The sequence below is a fragment of the Gopherus evgoodei genome, chromosome 11, assembly GCF_007399415.2.
Source record: "Gopherus evgoodei ecotype Sinaloan lineage chromosome 11, rGopEvg1_v1.p, whole genome shotgun sequence".
Classification (NCBI taxonomy): domain Eukaryota; kingdom Metazoa; phylum Chordata; order Testudines; family Testudinidae; genus Gopherus; species Gopherus evgoodei.
The window spans coordinates 54,475,045-54,496,942 of NC_044332.1; positions in this window are offsets into that span (position 1 = coordinate 54,475,045).

Here is a 21,898-nt window from a genome sequence, read left to right on the forward strand (position 1 = left end):
TCATCAGCACTATTGCTCCTGGAGGCTTTTTGCAAGTACCATCCAGTCTTAAACCTGCTTAATTTGATACTGAAATGAATCAAAACACATGGTGATATTGTTGCAGGTAAAGACACTGATTAAATAATATCACAGGTGAATTTGACAATGATCATGTAGATGAACTCAAGAGTTTTCATAATAATAAATGACATAGCACTTAATAGCATTTCTCCTTTCCTTCCCCCCGTCACCCCTCCCGAGATCTCAGAGTTCTTTACAAAGTAGATAAAATATTAGCCTATTTTCAGAGAGGGAAACTGAGATACAGAGAGCCACTGGAAGAATCAAGAATGGAAACCAGGTATCCTGACTTTTAGCAAGATTAGCGAAAATACCTTATTGCCGGTATTAGCAAAAATTCCACTTAATGGGGATGCACTTGGTTAATGCCAAGAGGCTTGAGTGGTGCATACCAAAGTGCTAAATAGGGATTAAATATTAAGCATTGTTATATTATGCAGAAGTTGCCAACAAATAATTAAGATATATGTGTGGGGAACATAACTCCACCAGAGAGGTCCTTTGGGGCCATCTGCCTGTCCCAAGTCAGGATAAAGGAGGAGGGTTGGGCGTAGGGCTAGCAACTCCATCCCGTAAAAAATCAACCTGCTACAGAAACGCCAACAATAGAGACAACAGAAACTTTTACCCTGGAAAAAGAAGGGTCTTCAACTCGAAGATGCATGATGCTGGGTGGTAAAAGCCATGAGGAAACCACTAAGCCGATTACCTTCTTGCAATCAGGAGGAGTACCATAGGCACATGGAATGTGAGGACCACGTACGAGTCAGGAAAGATGGCGCAGGTTGCAGCAGAGATGAGGAGCAACAACCTGACAATCCCCAAGGCAAGTGGAAAAGAGGCCGTCCAAGAAACATCTGGCGACGCGACCTTCAGGCTGATAGCAAAAAAACGGGCTATACCTGGAACCAGCTAGAGCGAATGGCCCAGAATAGAGGACTCTGGAGATCTGTGGTTGGCGGCCCATACCCCGATTGGGGTGACGGGCATGAGTGTGAGTGAGTGAGTGGGGAACATGCAAGGGCAGGAAGGGCCAGGACCAGAGCACACAGCTCTCTGGCAAATCCTGGACTGGCTTTGTGCTAGTCTACGTTACCCTGAGGGCCAATTTAACTGCTGGCAAGCCCAGGCTGAAGGGAGCTGAAAAGTGATTTAGAGCCTTCTCATTTTTAATAAACTATCAAGATGATATATGATGGAATTTAAAACAAAGTGAGAATATGTGTATATCAAGACCAATTCCATGATTTTTCAGCATATCTTCTGTGTGTGAATGAAATACTTTGGAATGGCTGCAATAACAGAAAAATCTAGCTCTAGAAAAAAACCCATAAACAAAGGAGGAAATAAATAGCAAATCAAATATCATCCAATTAAATCCCACAAAGGTGCAGATTTTTTATGGCCAGGACAGGAATTGTATTTGATTTTTATTGCATTATTCGTTAAAAGACAAATTTGTCACAAAGCCAAATTAATCAAAGGGTTTTTCTAAGTCGACAATGATAGAGGAGAATGTCTGATGGATGGAGAAGCTTCTTAGTGGGAGATAGAGCTCACTTCTAGGGCTATGTAACAAAACAGAAATCAAACACCTCAAAGGCTCAGACTACTACCTGCAGAAATTTGTTACAGACGTACATTAGACCAGTGGTTTTCAAACTGCAGGTGGTGACCCAGTGCTGGCCTGCAGATTGTAAGACACTGGGTCATGGCGGCTCTTGTCAGCACTGCCGACTAGGCCGTTAAAAGTCCCGTTGGTGGTGCTGCCCAGCTAAGGCAGGCTAGTTCCTACCTGTTCTGACACCAGGCTACACCACAGAAGCAGCCAGCAGCAGGTCCAGCTCCTAGGCAGGGGGGCCACGGGTCTCCATACGCTGCCCCTGCCCTGAGCACTGGCCCCAAGCATCTGGCCAATGGAAGCTGGGGAAAGGGTGGTGTCTGCAGGTGAGAGCCGCGCGGAGCTGCTTCTGCCTAGGAGCCAGACCTGCTGCTGGCCGCTTCTGGGGCACAGCACAGTCTGCAGTGCCAGTCTGCAGTGCCTGCCTTAGCACCCCCACTGTGCCACAGACCAAAGCCCCCTCCTATACCCTGAACCCCTCATTCCCAGTCCCACCCCACAGCTCTCACCCTCAGACCCCAACCCTCTGCCTCAGCCCTGAGCCCCTCCTATACCCCAAATCCCTCATCCCCAGCTCCTTTGGGTTGCAGGCATCAACAATTTTCTTCAACTGAGCTGCCAGAAAAAAAAGTTTGAAAACCATTGCCTCAGACCCACACAACAGCTTTGATTTGCTATTAAAACCCCTTTGGTGTTCTCCATGCTGACAACAAAAACAATTGACAGATTCACCTTCACCTTAAAATAATATGAAGAAAGGATTTGTTTTTTCAAATGCTACTCTTAAAGGTTTCAATCAAGCTGGGTGATAAATATTGTTGTATAGAAATTCACATGGGTATATAGCATGAAAGACTGTCATTGCAATTTCTGTCTTGTAAAAGAACAAACAAGACGAGAAATTCGCAGGCATGCTACTGCTTTCCCAGACCATTCCTCTTGCTCAGTGTACACTTGACAATGACATTTCTTTCTCTAAATGTCTGAAACGTGGAAGGAAAATCAAGACAAAAGGTGTCATTACTTTCACTTAGGAGTGGTAATCTAGCGTGTACAAACGCTGACATTCTAGCAGGATAGGCACTTATGGAAGCTTTACATATCTGTTGACTGGCTTCAGTTTTCTGACTTGAGTAGTTATGAAACACTTTCTAGCTGGAAGCTGAAAACAGTTTTAACTCCACTCTTTGTAAGACGTACAGAATCCAAGATTTTCACAAGCAAGATTTTCAAAAGTAAGACTTGTATATCTAGTTTCTTGCACTAATTTATAACTCCACAAGGCGACTGCTATTGTTTGCTATTGCACAAAAATATGAGGGACAGATGATTTTCATCCAAGGACATTATTTCACATTTTGGAGAAAGCTGACAGTAATTAATTTTAACATGCAAAATTATGCATGTGTGCTTAAAAAGTTACATTTCATTTAGGGGATCAGTCAGCTGTCCAATGAAGTCAGTTGAAGGCTCTCCATGGTCTTCAGCAGGAATCGGATCAGGCTCTTAAATAGCAGTTTCTATCTAATCTATCTGCCTCTGTTCTTATATGTCTTCCATCATGGTGGAAGCTGACTGTAGACAAAGCCACATTGTCGAAGTTCAAGTGAGACTAACTGGCAAAGCAGAGAGAAGAAAATATTTTTTAATGGATTGTTATTAAATGTGACAAATTATCTAGCACACCACCACTTAGAAACAAGCAAAACCTTGAAGGAGGTTCCAAGGAGTTTTATGAAAGAATACATTTGTATTCCTCTGGCATTTTATAAACCTTTTTGATTAATAAGTACTTTTAGGCAGTTTAGGTTTTTCCACTTCTAAAATTAAACCATTTGTGGCTATAGGGGATCACAGAGTGCACATTCCCACATTTAGGGAATGTGGTTTGCTATTAAGCCTAAATGTTAAATAGTACCCAGATATTACAGTGACGGGTGCTTCATGAATGCTAATGCTAATAATAATAATAATTAAATATGACATGTATTCTTTAATATTGATATCAAAATGCATTTTTAAAAAGACAACTCTGGATGAATCTGGAAATTAATTTTGGGCACTGCTCCCTAGCCTGCAATGGAAGGCAGCAGTGGCTTGGGGCTAGTGCTCCAGGGTAGGCAGAGAAGGGCCTGAAAACAGCTTGTGGAAGTACTTCCTAATTTCTGAGAGTCATTTCTCTTCTAGTAGAGGGGACTATCTTTTCTCCAGGTGCCTCAAATGTAACATTCACTGGTGCATCTTAATCACTGTCATCCAGAGACAAAAGCTCCAATCTATGCCAGCACTGCAAGGAAAAGTCATATCACATCACAGCAGCATCTTCTGTTTATTGATGGTAACTGGTTACCTCTCCTGTTACAGTATCATTGTCCTTCTAATTTTACTGTTCATTTCCTGCACGTTATATAAAAGACAATTTAATGGGTTTACAACTTCCTGGTTGATCTTCTCTGTCTTTTGAAGGTTGATACATTATCATCCCTTGGAACCTATCTGATTTATTTCATTTGCACGTACTTTGACTGCTTGAAAAGAGGCATCAGCTAAAGAAAATGTTTTCTCTAATGAGCATCCCTGAGGGATGTGATACTTGCACATAGGGAGTGAGAAGTAAAGACTTCAAGTAACAGAAGACTAACAACCATGAGGGGTGAAAGAACTTATGAAATGATGAAAATACAAAGGAGCCATGCACCCCAATAAAAAAAACTATTGAAGAGACAAACTTTTAATGCCTTTCAGGAGCATCCCTGGACCCCTCTGATATTAACATCTCAAATTTTAAGAAGATAAATCACTATTTTCTGTCCATTCTGATTCCCCTAGTTTTTTAGCCTTCAAGGTCTTTGGGGCAGGGACTGTCACATACTGTGTCTGAAGAGAGTCTAACACAAAGGGGGGCCAACTGAGCTGAGGCTTCTAAACTCTACCACCATATAAGTGAATAATAATAATAATAATGCACTGTAGTAACACCAGATTGTAATGGCCTCCTACCTCTGCTGTACTCATACTGAGCTGAATGGACATTTTGGAAACACTGGGCCAAGTGCATCTTTAGAGTAACTCCTTTGGCTCCAGTGCTGTTATTTCAGGGGTGAATTAGGCTCAGATTCTTCTGTTGGGAAGAGCACAGTTTTCAGAAGAGCTAACTCTGCTAGCCTGGCAATGACAATAGGAAAAACTTAAAAGCATGTTAAAAACAAGGTTTGGCCAAGGAGAAGAAATGAAGAAGCAGAATTTATTCACTTAGCTTCTTTTCCCCCCTCTTTCACAACTACCAATCCCAATGATGAAATATTCAAGCAGCCCTGCCCGGTTTTATAAAAATAATTGAAACTATTACACTGATTCGTTAAAAAAAAAAAATCTCAGTGTGAGTTTTGGTTTTATATAAGATCAAATGAACTGCGGCAACACACACACACTGTGGTTTAACTTTAGGTTTAAAATATTTTAGATTTGGTCTATGTTCATTTGATATTAACATAATAAAAGGTCAATTGAATTATTTGTACTGTGGTAGCATTTAGGAGACCCAGTCATGGACTGGGACCCCATTGTTCCAGGCACTGTGCAAACACTGAACAAAAAAGATGGTTCTTACCCTAAAAAGCTTAACAATCTAAGAATGAAAATTAAGAGCAAGTATCTTTTCTGGAATATCATTTACAATCAGAGGGCTGATTGTTTGGGAGCAGCAATAGCTCAGTGGTTTGAGCATTGGCCTACTAAACCCAGGGTTGTGAGTTCAATTCTTGAGGGGGCCACTTAGGGATCTGGGGCAAAAATCAGTTCTTGGTCCTGCTAGTGAAGGCAGAGGACTGGACTCAATGACCTTCCAGTTCTAGGAGACAGGTATATCTCCAATTTAAAAAAAAACAAACAACCTGTGGAAAATGGATTGGTAGCCTTAGTCCAGTTCCTAGTGGATTGGTCCTTATCACAAAAAGTACCATGGCTTGGGGCACTAACTTTACTCAGGTTGGATAAGGAATAAATAGGCCCAGAACTGAACCACTCTCTCCCATCAAAGTGGTCATGTTCTCTTGCAGAGGTGAAGGCACATTGTTGAACAGCATGGGAGAAGTCTGCACTGTTTCTGCTGGTGGTAAGCCTCTTATGTGGATAAAACAGAGACTTCAATCTCCAAGGCTCTCACAACAGCACCTTTGCCCAGCAACAAATTCATGAGGAATATCATTTTGCAGAGTTTAGGGTTCTGCTGACCGTTTGACATCTCTTTCATATCATTCCCCCAATAAGAAGCTTTATGCTGTAATTAATGACAGTTTACAGTTTGTGTTTGAGGATGTGATTCTCTCCTCTCTCCCTCTCCTTCCCCACACCCCACCCCCTTGAGGAAGACATCGTAATCTTGTCAGATAGTGAAGACAGAAAACTGGCTCTTGTTCTGTGAAAGACAAAAATTGATGGCCTTAGTAAGGCCTGGATCCAGACCTCCTACAGATAGGCAGCGCTGAAAGATCTTCTGTGTCTTTTTTACAAGAAGGAAAAAAAGATAGAAGAAAGCTGCATTCTACATCCTATGAAACCTTAATGGAAAATATACCACAGATCTTGTAATAATTTAATGACTGCCATGAAATAAGGGAGGGACTGCATTTGTGCTCAAAAACCATTTAGGATAGACATTATATTACAAGGTAGCTCTGTTTAAGATCACTTAGAATAATTTAAAAGAAACTAATAATAAAACCTTATTCTAAATTTCAGGTAAATATAATTTGCAATCCATGCAGTTCACATACAGATGCTACCGGCATGTTTAAAGAGCAATTATTTTTAAGACCTGTTGTTTAAAATCATTCTTATTATTGATCATTTTGTGGACTAAAGGTTTTCATGGACTTAAAACAATATTACCAATTTAAATTTGGTCCCAAAATAAAATTTTATAAAAAGAAGCATTTATACAGTGTATCACCCAAGAGAAATGTTTTAAAAGATTTCAAATGAAAAATGTCTGTTTGTAAATAAACATCCCCCCAAAAGAGTGTGAAATCCAAACACCGCCTCACTAATCAATGAAAGTGAAAATATTAGTAACATCGTAGAGGAGCATTTGCAGTTCTATTGGACTGTGGAAATAATTTTAAAAGAAATATGGCTTGCATCTTGTACAATAAAGTAAACAGTTATAAGTATGCTTCATTAACATTTACAAAAAATGTGGTTAGGTTTTAACAAGACCAGATATTCCTGATTCATCTAAAACGCTGAGATCTTGCATCCCAGACAAATATATGAACTCTAGTCTAACTTAAAAAATTATTCAACCGTAATGGATACCTTGTTATCTCCCTGGTTCTAAAATATAGGACGCTGTATATAGAAATCTCTGAAATCTAGATGTTAAGTAGGACTACAATAATGAGAAACTAATTGCTGGTGTAAAGTATCTGGTTTTTTAAAATTGGATCAAGAAGCAATTTACTATCTTCTACAATGTTCTCTGCCAAAGTAAAGCTGTCAAAAGAAAAACTGAGCCCCATTCACTCTGTTTTGTCTTGCAGAATATGGCCAATGGGTAGCTGAATATCCAATCCATTGGCAGTGATACAGACTGGTTATACTTTTTACTAAGTTCACATAAACCTAGTAAAGTTTAGGAACTTTTCAGCATGATGCCTTTTATTATCAATTGCACTTCACCTTTCACACCTCCCTATGCCAAAATCTCACCAGCTACCTCGATAATAACGTGACTGAGAAATTATCAAGATTTTGTATCCTGGGAGAGTAGTCATTTCTGAATGGATGCTGTGTCTCTGAGGAGCTCCCCGTTTCTTCCCTAGCCATGAGACCTCATGCAATGGTCACTATTACAGCTGATCAAAAAGTGCAATTTCCATCCAGCAAGAAATTACAATATTTTTGGGTAAAAAATGTCCCAAATTAGGATGAAAAGTCAAAATTTTGACATTTTCCATGAAATACAAATTCCAAAAGGATTTAGATTTTGAAGAATTGGTTCATTTAGATAACATCAAAACATGTAACATAAATGTAAAATATAATACATAAATTTAACATTAATGTTAAACATAAAAGTCAAAATAAAATTAAATAAAGTAATAAAGCTGATGTGAAACATTTCAACATTATCAAAATACAAGAAAGATGAAACAAATTGTTTTTAAGTTTTCCAGTAGAAAATCTCACCAAAATTGACATTTCGATGTCTCCTAAACTGACATTTCGATTTTGATGAAACTGCACTTTCCAATGGAAAAATGTTCTGCCAAAAAAAATGTTCAACCAGCTCTAGTCATCTTATCATCCCTCATGAAGGACTAGACAGAACTCCCTTTGGAGCCTCTCCTACTGCTCTTTAATTGACTGAAAAGTTCCCTCTGGAATGCTGCAAAGGACTCCCTTTCTACGGCTCTAAGGGCAAAGAACGTCCAGAGGGAACATGACAAACCAAGACTTGGAATTCAGACCAGGCCTCTCACTGAGAGCTGCAGTTTTAAAAGCCACAGTATTTTCCATCCAGATTTATGTGAAGGAAGTAAACTACATGGCATGCTTCTTTTTCCCTTGGCATTAAGAAAATGGGCTCTGCTGATAGGGAGGGGGACAGACACTCTCAGAGACATTATTTCCTCCCAACCTGCAAGCACTCAATGCATAAATTCATGACTACATCAGTGCTACTGAATCCAAATTTATAAAAATTCCCACCTCCTATAGGGAACAGGTTGATCTATAGTTATTGACCCTGTTGGAGCAATGTTTTGAAGCTAATATATTATTGTGGCAAACATGGTTAAGACATGAACCTCCCCCTAGGAGGAATAAGACATCACTGTAGCCCTTCTCATTGCCCTAATGAGATATGTATTAACCCAGATAACCTGATGTATTGGACAGAGGAAACAAAACACAGCATATCCTAAATACAACAGTCAGTAACTAAATTTTTAAAGCAGAGATTTGACAGCTTAAAAACTATCCGTAAATATATGAATTAGATCCACACCATGTGAAAGCTTCTTAATCCTGTCCATACTCAGACATATAAATCAGCAAATGACATGATGGGTTCTGGAAAGTGAGGTCACTGATTGCTTATTTGTTTCATGAAGATTAATATCTACATCTCTAGTGCCAAGATCTACGGCCACATCCTGCTCACCTTACAGACTAATTGTGTAAGTCTAGCAGGATTTGGCGTTGAATCAGATGCCAAAATAAACAAGCCCTTAAAGCTGTGTGGAGGCCTGGAGGAAAAAAAATTGCATGTGTGTGTGTTTCTGAGAATTATCTGGTGAGCACAAGCATAGAAAGATCTGATTATATTTCCAAATGCTGCAGCTTCAAGGAAGCTATGGTGAAGCTGACATGAAATTACTATTCAGTGAATGACTGAGATTATTAAATTGACACTGAGCCACTAAAATTCCCCTTTAAGTGCACAAATTACAGCATTAAACAACTGTCTGTGAGGGATTAATAAAAAGGAAAAGAAATCAATAGACTTCCCATAGTATGATTATTGCTGGTGCGTATTAGTTCATCAGAATCTTTGGCTAAACAACCTAATGAGAAATTCCCCAGGAGGCAGACATAGAGCAAAAGGAGAAGGTTCCTTAACATCTGTAAATATAGCATACACATTTTTTTTTAAACAAATAAGTCTGTAGTTCTTAGAAGCAACCCCATCACCTAAACGCTCCTGAAATGAAATCTTGATGTGAATTTGCTAGGCGTCTTGATTCTGCTTATTATAGTGGGATGTTAGCACCATGATAGTTAAAGCTGAGCAGAGATTGGTTTGAGCTGTGAACTCTGATCTAAAACAGGAGGACCTGGTGCCCCAGTTCAATGCCATGTTTATCCCATCACTTTTTCCTTTGTGCTAATGCTGTTCTAAGGGATCACTTATTTAGACCCAGAAATTATTCCAGAATGCTAAATATTTAGCAAGATATGGGTTATTGTATTAATAATGGTTGTATCTCCTGAGATGCTTTATTCGTTTAAGATTAAAGATTAAAGGAAAGCCGATCATCAACAACAGAGTATGATGTCCCAACGGCCAATTCTCATTAGTAAAATAGATTTTCCATGAAACGTATTTTTACAAACTTGAGCTACTGTCAATATGGACAGATTAACTAAGCCTTATAGCTGCTCTCTTGAACCAAATGATGATCTTCAGTAACAGGGTTTTCTGTATTAGCATGCACATCATCTCAACAATCCAGAAACAGTTCTTTTACCATCTGTGTCTCAATTTCAGAACACATGAGGTAAAAATCATCCATTCACTGAGAGGTCACAAAAGGCCTAATTCACCAAGTAAGCTCCATTTAAACCCTATTTTGAGGATGTGAATTTAGCACTGCATCGACCTCCTGCTGGCCATCATGATGGGGAGAATTCCACCTTTGGGGAACATGGTGTGACTTGTCTACTTCTAGTTTCACATTTAATTTAAAAATATTTTAAAGTAGTTTGTGCATATACATTTGCTTTAGCAAAAGACGGTTTGTATTCATCCCACTACCGTCTGTCCCTATACAAATCTCAGTTAATTTTAGCAAAATGAAAGGAAATTCAGAACATAAGCAGGCATTGCAGTAATTACTCCTGTCTTCTGCAATTCAGAGATATCAGGTTTCACATGTTGCATTAAAGCAAGAAAATTTTTATTTTCTAAAGTTCACACATAGAATGGACCAGTCATGAGCTGTAGCAAGAACAGGGAGCAGTGCCAGCTCCGGGCACCAGCGCAGGAAGTAGGTGCTTGGGGTGGCCAACGAAAAGGAGTGGCAAGTCTGGGTCTTTGGCAGCAATTCGGTGGCAGGTCCCTCGGTCCCTCTCAGAGGGAAGGACCCGCCACTGAATTGCCACTGAAGAATGAAGCGCTGCAGTAGAGCTGCCTCCAAAGTGCTGCCGATCACAACTTTATCTTTTTTTTTTTCCTTCACTGCTTGGGGCAGCAAAAAAGCTGGCGCCAGCCCTGACAGGGAAGGAGGAAAATGTAAGTGCAATTGCAGTCTCTTGTTGACTAGTTTTCTGGACAATTTTTCAGACAATAGAGAATGATGTCCCAGTGGAAAAAGCTCATTAGTAAAATATGTTTTCTATGTAGTTTTATGAACTTGAGTTAGTGCCAATATGAACAGATCAGCTGAGCATGACAACTGCCACCTTGAACCAAATTACTGTATTATATTCAGCACAAGCCATAATTAATTATTGTGGCAAACTGTCTGCTTCCAGTGCCCAGGACTGAATTCTGGTTCTGCTAAGTGGACAAGATCTTTACTTTGCACTTTCTGGATCCAGTGCTTAATTTGTGCCAGGCATGCTGAGGCTGAGCCATGGCACCTCTGGGCTTGCTGTGTCAATTATGAAAGTAAAAAAATTGCTTGAACCCTGGTACCTCTTTCATTACAAATTAAGTACTGTCTGGATCAAATACGAGACAGCAAAAGGCAAGTTTCTTGTTTATTGTAAGTCTGCTGGCACCCAGGAAGATGATAACTGTGCAGAGTTTCAATAACTCTTCCAGAGTGTTTTCAGTGCTGAGCTTAATAATGAAGGATCCTATAATGGCTATGATCTCCCCTCATCAGAAAATATCATCAGGTACAGTGAATACACAAAATTAAAAAATGTTTGACTAGTGCTAGTGATTTCACTTCTGAATAAAGAACATTACAAGTGGATGCAAGGTTCAATATCTGAATTAGATTTCAAACACACAAAAGATATTTGGCTCGACTGTTTTGCACCAGACTATTAAAGAGAAAAAGAACAGTGGCTAATTTCACTTCTGGATTTTTAACAAAATATGGGGACTCTGGATCTCTGGCTTTGCTTTGGCCCATCTCTGTATAAAACAGAGATATTCATAAAATGAATTGTCTACATATTGTCCAAAATCCGTACATAGAGCTTTCACAGTGTGCTGTCCTTTCTTTTTAACATGTGCATTCACAAACTATATAATAGTGCAATTTTACAGACGAATAAGAAAGAGGAGATAAAGAGACCACATTCTGTGCTCTTCATTATTTATTTAGTTTACATTATTTATGTAAAAATATTCTGAATAAAATATTTTAATGAAAAAAAGTAATAAGGGTGTGATGCTAATGACAAAAGAGCCCCAAACTACAATAGAACATCCTTATGGCAACCCACTTTCATAAATATTTTTTCCTAAAAATACCACTGCAGGGAAACATATGCTTCCTTGGGTACATGGGTATAATTTCCAATGAGGCTAACAGGCATTACAGTATGTGAGCAACCTGAGGGAAAAATAGGCAGCTAAGGAATTAAAATATAGTAGTACATTCATCTTAGCACTCTCTCTCTCTCTCTCCCTCCCCCCCCCCCGGCTCTCTTTCAGATGTAAATGCAGAGTCGTTTCGAGGTAGTTAATGCTCATAAATTATTCCATTGTCGTCAGAACAATCTCTCTTCAAAATGCTGAAAATACCTGGTTCTTTCCACACTGAGAAGGCAGATTGCCAGGAAAGGGTTAAATGAGTTAGAAGGATAAAACATGTAAATGAATTGCAAAAACAGAATCATAGACTTTGGGCTCAGCCCCGCAAACCCTTACTCTGAACTCTAACTATTGAAACTGCTAACTTCAGGAAGGTCTACTCACATGAGGAAGGGTCTGCAGGCTCTATCCAACACTAGGTTCGATTTTTTTCAGTTACCAAGCCTCACATGCAGGAATGATTAAGCCACTCTAGGGCAGCTTGTAAGAAATGATAATTTTACATACAGCAACTTTCTTCCTGGTGGATGGTGGATTTACATACTCTAAGCCTGCTCTTGAGAGGGGTTGAGCATGTGCAATTCCACTGACTTCAACAGCTTGTGGGTACTCAAGATCAGACAGTGTATTCTTACGGCAACCATGGAACCAACTCCTGGTGGCAGTGAGAGGAAAGCAGCATTTGACCATTGGTTTTGAGATAAACCCTTGCTCTCATGAAAAGCGCAATGGGATATTTAATTTTCATGAAGAACAGAGAGGGCCTAAATCACATGCTCATTACACTGTATGACTCTCAAATTATCTAAGGGTATGTCTACACTACAAAATTAGGTTGATTTTATGCAAGTCGATTTTTAGAAATTGATTGCATATGTTCACACTAAGCACATTAAGTCGGCAAAGTGTGTCCTCACTACTGTGGCTAGCATCGATTTATGGAGCGGTGCACTGTGAGTAGCTATCCCACAGTTCCCGCAGCCTCCACTGCCCATTGGAATTCTGAGTCAAGCTCCCAATGCCTGATGGGGCAAAAACATGGCTGCAGGTGGTTTTGGGTACATGTCGTCAGTTGCCCCTCCCTCCATGAAAGCAACAGCAGACTTTGTTTTGCGCCTTTTTTCCTGGGTTACCCATGCAGATGCCACACCATGGCAAGCATGGAGCCCACTCATCTCACCGTCACCGCTGCTGTTATGGGCAAGTCTACTGGGGGGTTGCTGTGATCCAAGTAGCCAATGCAATCATTGACGTTCTGTTATCAAGGGTAGTGACTCTGGGAAATGTGTGAGCCTTTAGATTTTAGGTGCATCATATTCCTGTCCTTTGTCGCTGGTGAAGAAGTCTTACAGCCGTATGTTCCACTCTGGCTGGCGCTGTAACACCCCATAGCACTTCTGTGGTTGACACACGTAACAGCTCCAGGACTTTTGCTCTTTTGCCTTGGCCGAGGTACCTTGCCCTACCCGGACCTCCAAGCATTCGACACAGAAGCACCTGCAGCAGCTGGCATCGCTAAACAGCAGCAGCTCCTTGCCTTTGCAGCAGACAGTGCAATAGGACTGTTAACCATCATCATCTACCACTTCTGCTGCAACTCTGCTCTCCTGCTCCCCAGCAACGAACTCGGGGGATCCGTACTGGTCCTCCTGGGTGCTGCTGGCATCAGACAGTGCAGTAGGACTGCTAACCGTCCTCATCGGATAGATAGCTTGGCCGGGGGTTCTGAGACTGTCTTCCCTGCCCGGTGCCTAGCAACCTCCAGGGCATGGTGTACGGCTCCATCACTTGCACTGCAACTCTGCTCTCCTGCTCCCCAGTGACAAGCTAGGGGGATCCATTCATGCAGCTTGGACAGTAGTAAGGAGCAGTTCAACTATAGGCTGAGCAAGTGCAGAATGGTGGTAGAATGTGCCTTTGGACATTTAAAAGCCTGCTGGCGCTGTTGGTCAGACCTCAGCGCAACCAACATTCCCACTGTTATTGCAGCTTGCTGTGTGCTCCACAATATCTGAGAGAGTAAGGGTGAGATTTTTATGGCAAGATGAGAAGTTGAGGCAACTGGTGTCCAATTTTGAGCAGCCAGACATCAGGGTGATTAGAAGAGCACAGCAAGGTGTAATGCACATCAGAAAGGCTTTGAAAACCAGTTTAATGACTGGCCAGGATTCGGTGCAACAGTTGTGTGTATTTCTTCTTGATGCAAACCCGCTCCCTTTGTTGATTTTAATTCCCTGTAAGCCAACCACCCTCCCCCCTTCGAAATAAAGTAACTATTGTTTTGAAACCATGCATTCTTTATTAATTAAAAAAAATGAGATAACGGACAAGGTATCCTGGGTGGGGTGGGGTGGGGTGGGGGAGGAGGGAAGGACAAGGCCACATTGCTTGTTGTAGCCACACTAAAAATCAAACTGCTTGAATGACAGCCTTCTGTTTCTTGGGCCATCCTCTGGAGTGGAGTGGCTGGGTGCCTGGAGCCTCCCCCCCCCACCCTAGTTCTTGGGCGTCTGGGTGAGGAGGCTATGGAACATGGAAAGGAGGGTAGGTGGTTATACAGTGAATGCAGCAGTGGTCTGTGCTCTTGTTGACTTTCCTGCACCTCCAACTAATGCTTCATCATGTCTGTTTGCTCCCCCAACAGATGCTTCATCACGTCCATTTGCTCCCCCATTAGCCTCAGCATCGCATCCTATCTTCGCTCTTCACACTCACTTAATTCTTTCCTGGCCTCTGCCACTGAATGCCTTATCAGTGCGGGAGGACTGCATCAGCTCAGAAAACATGTCATCACAAGTGCGGTTTTTTCGCCTTCTAATCTGTGATAACCTCAGAGACGGAGATGATAGAGGGAGCGTAGAAACAGTCTACGCAACATCTGAATATAAACTTTGAAACGGGAAGAGGACTTTTTCTAAAATAAATCTTGTGTATTTTTGGTTTCAAATATCCATTAACACTTCATTCAAGAGCTCATAATTTTCCATTCAGTGAACCTACCTGCTCAGTGATCTGTACTGATCTGTACAGCACCTCCCAGCTGCAGATCAAGCTTTAATGAAAACATTTGCAAACCCATAATCCTTGTAAAGGATAGTCTATTCCTTTCTATTGTGTTTTTCAATGTCTTTCAAATGTCCAGGCTGTTTACATTAGCCATTCTATCTCCCTAAACTGGCTTAGACTAGCAGAGGTACCCGCTGGTTTTGAGCAGCAGCTGTTACTGTAAAGTAAAATGAAAAACAAAACCACTCTTATTCTAGATTCTCCTCTGTGTACACCACACTGAAAAAGAAAGGGTTGGGGAGAGGACTTCAGGGTTTCTCTTAATGTATAAGTGAAATTCCAAAAGCAGTGGTGTTCAAATACATGTGAGGAAATGGAGAGGTGGCAACAATATGCCCCCACTTTCTCCAGGCTCTATGGAAATTAAACTGCTCGTTAAATTAATTGAGTTCAATCTCCAGAGGACTGATCACTCAGAGAATCTACTTTTTAGAAAGACCTCCTTGGTGTCACAATGGTAATCGAGCAAGTCAGAAACAATAATTAATGACATTGACTGTTACCTGGAAGAGGCCTCTCTGTGCATTGTCATGGAAACTACAAGCAAGAGGTGATGAAGAGGAGCTTCAAATTAACCTGCAAGGGTAACTGGATGTACCTCTGGTCAGAGTTCCTATCAGGCTCTGCTTTCACTTTGCTGATTTTAAATTACTTGATTTTCTTTCTTTCAGATGACCAGGTTTTGCACACTTTCACAATGCCTGTTTATCTTAGTATTTTCTATGGTCCCTATTGCCATAATATTCTAAGCCCTTTATGCCAGACACACAAGGCTATTTCTTAAAGTGACACTGTCAGACTTGACCTATGATATGCAGAAAATAGTCCTGATTGGAAGCTTTTTTGTTTCTCTTTCTCATGTCCCTTCATTCATCTCCTTTCATAAAATAACTGAATGATTAAGAATGGCCCCACAGCCGAAGCTCCTTTTACCAAGCATCATCATGTTATCACTGTGTTTTCTGTAAAGTAAGCTGAGTTCAATAACCTTAAATATTTCAGTAACTCATGGTCATAACACTGGCTAAGATACTGAATAGCACTGAGGAATCAGGTAAAGAGGATGACTTCAGATTCCCAAGTTTCCTGTGACCAGCAATGTGAATTTAGGGCAGATGGTGTAACATTGGGTAACATCTTAGTCAACCCATAGCCTCAATCACTTCATTGGAACTATATGTGGGGTGAGGTACTACCTAATACTATATGACTGATGCTACCACAAGCTGGCCCTTAGAATCATGTTTCAAATTTCAGAAAATTGGATACTGGTTGCATTTATTTGGTTGCACTTTGTCTTTAGATGATTTGGAGGGAGAATAAAAATGAATAAAAGACAATACATGGAGAACCTTTGGAGGAAGATACAGATTAAGGAACAGATTTTCAAAGGCACATGTGGGTTAAGCACCTGACTACCACTGGCTTTCAGTGTGAGCTGAGTACCCAACAGTCTTTGTGCCATGGGAAATATCCCATATCCCTTAACTAAAATATATTGACAATTATGTCTCCTCTTAAGTGTGATTCTTGCAACTCTCATTGCATGTAAAGACCCATCTTCATCATGTTTTTGTCCGAGGGTGATACACAATGTGCTTGGTGGCACCAAAATTTCTAAGTTATACATAAAGGGGTGATGATTAATGTGAGATGTGGGTTCTCTTCCTGGCTCTGCCACCGGCCTGCAGGGAGACCTTGGGTAAGGCACTTCATCTCCTTGTGCCTCAGTTTCTCCACTGTAAAATGGGGATAATGATGCTCTCCTCCACTGTAAAGCACTTTGTGAGCTACTGATGAAAAGTGCTATATAGGAGCTAAGTATTATTACTGTTCTTTCAGATGGTTACAGTAACATGCTATTTCTTTTGATTATTTCTCCCAGCTAACATCAGTTCTTCCATCAATTCTGTACTGCATAGTTCATTTAACAATCACAATAAGAAGGTAATGCTTTGGATATTTATTGCCTCAGGTCAATGTGCCTTGCCACTTTGGCTGTCAACTCAAATATTGTTTATGCACACAAATAAATTTTCAAGTGCTAGGAAAAACAACTCAGTATTCTTCATGTGATTCTCCATATACAAATCACTTTAGCCAGCCTTATTTAAATTAGTAGGATCTACCTAGAATAACCTCATCACAGTAATTCATTTGTATTATCACAATAGTGGCTTAATGCACGTTAAGCTAACAGATTTTTGCCTGCCATTTGTACTACTCTCATATTTTGTTTTAAAATAAGGAATTGTGCCTGTAACCACCATATATATTGGGTGAAATCATTGCCCAACTGAAGTCAATGGCAAAATTCCTGATTGACTTCAATCAAGCAACGATTTCACCTAGTGTATTCAAAACGTACATTGATCACTTAAACATTGCTTTCCAAAATACACGTCCCATGTTTCCTTTTGTGTGTCCTACTGTTCTTTAGCAGCATATTCTTTTTGAAGTTAAACAACATAGAAGAAAGAATAGCATAAGAACCTTGCATAGAGTTGGTTTTGGGACACAGTCTTGTCTGTCAAAGCATGAACGGAATTCCAAACTATATCTGATGATAGATTCAGTAGTGTTCTGAGTTCTACCTGTATTCAGCAAGGGAAAGAAGCATATAAGCATCATTAAACATAGATTAAAGAGGTACCTCACTACAAGAAAAATAGCCATAATATAAGCCATATTCGCTTGTGTGTGTCCAGCTGACAATGTAGACAGCAGTGATAATGTTTAAGGAGAAAGAAAGAGAAGCTAAGTGATTTCAAAATGCTAACACAATTCTTGGAAGCTAGAACATGAATCAAGAATTGGAGATCGCGAGGAAGAATGGTCTTGTGCTTAAAGCACTGGATGCATCCCTAGGAGACAAGAAGTCTCTTGTATACCGATTCCCCTGTAAAGGAAGGATACTATTTCCCTACCATACTCAGGAGACTAAATTCATTAATAATGTCTGTGAGGCTCTCAGGTATTTCTGTGATAGACACAATATTAATTCAAGCCTGGAACAGAGGGATGTTTGTTTATTTTTTGATATATATGTTGCCTGTGGTATAGCTGGTGGTTACAATGTTCCTATATGTGTATCTGTATGTATACACTGTATGTATACACTCTCTCTTGTTTATTCTGTGAGTAGTTCTTTTCCTCCCTGGAATCCAAAATCAATGTCACAGAAATGCCAATCAGCAACTCCTACCTACCAACTACCATACACGAACAAGATGGAATGAATGAGAAGAGAAACATATTTAAAACAGATACAAGGAAATATTTTCCTAAACCCAAGGTATAATAAACCTATGGACCTTTCAGCCACAGGATATTATAAAGAAAAATACCTTTCTAAACTTAGCTAATTGACTTGATTATAGTTAAACTGAGTAAATGTAAGTTGTAATTATTCCCTTCATCGTCCTTCCCCAATTCCTTCTGACTTTACATCCCATTTTAGCACCTTGTCACAAACTAGACTGTTAGCTCTTTGGCCCAGGGACTGTCTTTTATTCTGTGTACAAACAGCACTTGGTGGGGCAGCCATCCTGAACAGGGCCTCTGAGTGCCACCACAATACAAACAAACAATAATAAAGGAAAGTTCAATAGGGATGAGAAGTAGAGGAAGAAAAATCATGTCAAACACAAACATTGGTATGACGTAGTCAAATGTAACGCTTCTGTAGGAACACAGTGGGAAAGGTCAGCCAACCCAGCCTGTACAATGGAAACTAAAAGAGGAGAAACAAATGTGTTTACAAAAGCCAAACTAGGAGACATCTAGTCTCCTCTAGGCAGAACTTCTGTTTAGTTCAAATGGAAGTTTCAGTACAACGGCTACGCTGTACTAACCAAACATTAGATTCGTTTTGTGTTCATATCACTGAAATGTGCGGTTCTCTCCCCACCTCCTAATTTGCACATCATCCCAAAGTAAATACGTTCAACTCTACATAGGATTGTCACTTCAAAACAGCATCACATCACTCTTTCTTCTGTTTATAGTGGCACAACATAACGGGAAGGTGATTTGAAAACTAGTAAGCAGTCAAAGGCCAAAGCAAAGAAAAACAAAGGAACACTGTGATGTGACCTTTAAACCTCTTCCTGCATTACTGTAGGTTTTATCCTTGCACAAATATATTCCGTCATTCAAAACACTGAACATCTTCAGAGAGTTTTCCTACTTTTGATAACTGGAGCTTTCTAACAGAATACTTTCCACTGACACTGAATTTTAAAGCAACCATGCCAAACTGTAATGGAATTTCAGCAGTTCAGCACGCGTATATATATAAAATAAGTATGTTGATTCCCCTTTCCATCCTCCACCCACATACTCACCAGGCCCAACCCCACTTACAAGGAATGATGACCACAGTCTGAGATGGCAAACCCCCACTGAATTCACTGGGACTAGGATTTCACCCTACGTTTCTATTGGTGCTGAGGCAGTATAGCAAGCACACCCCATAAAACATCTATGATGATACATGGAGGGACAGGGCCATGGTCTTATTCTTTTTTCCACTTAGAAAAGCAACCCCACTCCCCGAAACAACATCATCTCGGTCCAGTTGCAGAGCCAGGTTTTGAAACCAGGAGGGGCAATGGGTCACTGGTGGTGCTACCTTCAGTTATACCTATCAGCTTGCTAATTTCATGTTCTCATGCCTGTGTGTTATGACCACTAAAACTAACAAAGAATTGCTAAACAGTGGTAGATGTAGTCTCTGTATTCAATGGATGCAATCAGGGCTTAAATTCAGCTGTAGCTGTCCGGAGCAGAGCTCCAGTAAATATTTTCAAACCCTGTGGAGGAGTTTTTATAGCACACTGCGGCGGGGGGGGGGGGAATAAGGGGGACACATGGCACTCTGAGAAGTACTCTATAAGAATTTAAGCCCTAGGTGCAATCCTCCTCCTCCTCCTGATGAAAGGGCACTGACCACCCATGGTGGCACCCTCTGCCCCAGCACCACAATCCTAATCCTAGCCTGATGCAAAGGGGAAGCTCTGGAGGGGGTGGGGGAGAGCAAACCTGCCCCCCACTCTCCCAGCAGCAGTGACGCTTGTTCTGCGGGGCTGGGCCTTGAGACCTTGTGCATGGGGTTGCAGAACCATTCAAAGTTTTGCCTGGTTGCCTCTCCATCATAGTGGAGGGGCAGTTGAACCAAATTGGAGTGACATTGCAACATAGCCCACAGGTCGCAGGGCCATGCAATGCCATGTCACAATGTGCAGGGCAGGTTGCTCTGTTTTCACCGCCACCAAGCCCTGCCCTTTGCAACAGGCTGGGATTAGGGTTGGAGCGTTGGGCCAGAAAACATTGTTGTGTGTGGTTGGTGCCCCCAGGTCACAACACCAGAGCGTGTGAAAATTGGTGTAATAAACCTCCTTTTGTCAGTTACATAATATGCTTGAAAAGGCACCTAATGGCTGCTGGGAGCAGAAAGGTCAATTCCCTACCTCTTCAGCTCCACCACTGCCAGTTCGTGTGAGCTAAGGGTGCTCAAAATACTGGAGGAACTGCTCAGCCCAGATGAGCAAGCCAAGAACGAATGGAGATACTCCCCACAAATCTAAACACATACAGCTTTTCTTTCCATTACAGGCAGCACTGTTTGGTAGGGGTCAGTGATGTGGATCTAAAGGCCCAGCTAGAGCTGGCCAGGAAACAAAATCTCCATTCCACTAAAAATACAGTGAGGTTTTTTTGTTGTTGTTTTTTATTTTGTGGGGAGGGGTGGAGAAATTGGCCTGAATTGGGACAAAAATTCAAAACCTCAAAATTTTTCATGGGACAAAAATGTTCCTGCTGCCTGGGCTTGCTGGTTCTCCAGCTGTCCCCCGGCATGTGGGTGTGACTGCCCTGCTCATCAGCTGCCTGGGCTTGCCAAGCACCAGCTGCCTGCCTGGGAAACAGGCTGGCACAGCCTGGCTCTCCACCTGGTAGGCACGCTGCCAGCTCCCTGCAAACTGGCCAGGCAGCCGGCTATGCAGGCAACTGGACATCTTAAGAAGCTTACCAGCACAGGGAACTTGCAAGCCAGGCATCCTCAGAAGCCAGGCCCTCAAGTATCTCAGGTACCTGGGCGGGCCGGCAGCCAGATGTGGAGCCAGGCAATCCATCAGACAGGATGCTGGGGTGCTAGGCAGTCTAGCATGTTGACTGCCAGGGAGCCAGCAGGAATGGAAGGACGCCAGACAAACAGGCTGATCAGCCTGTCTATATTCTGTTAAAAGTGTTGATGGAATAGACATGTCCGCATAGAACGTTTAGATTTCATTGAATCAGCATTTTCTGATAAAATTTCGGTCACAAAAGTTTGACCAGCTGTAATTGCAACTTTGTTGGCCACCAACTGAGGAGTCAATATGGTTCCATATGATGGAACATATTTTTTTTCCATAGCGAGTTATATTGTTAATAATAATTGAATTAAAAGAATATTAAGATTGCAAAATCAAGCACTCAAAAGTTAGGAAATGCCAGAAATAAGCAGCCCTTATTCAGACTCCTCATTAAGAGCACAGTCTTTAAATACATGACAACATACTGTTCTTTCCACAGGATCCCTGTCTCACTCAATGCACAGGGTTGTCTTGTGAAGGAGGCTGCCGTCCATAGGACCCCGTTTCATTAGTTACAGAAGCTGGAAGCTATGCAACTGAGATAGGGGACTGCAGAAAAAGAAAAAATAGTCTTGTGGTTAAGACAGTTGAATGCTAAATTGGATTCTATCCCTGCCTCAGCCACAGATTTCCTACGTGATGCTAGGAAAGTCAAACTTTTCACAGGTGATCACTAATTGCATGCTCCTTGGTTTTTCTTTTCCTCCGCTGTGGGGGAGAGATAGCTCAGTGGTT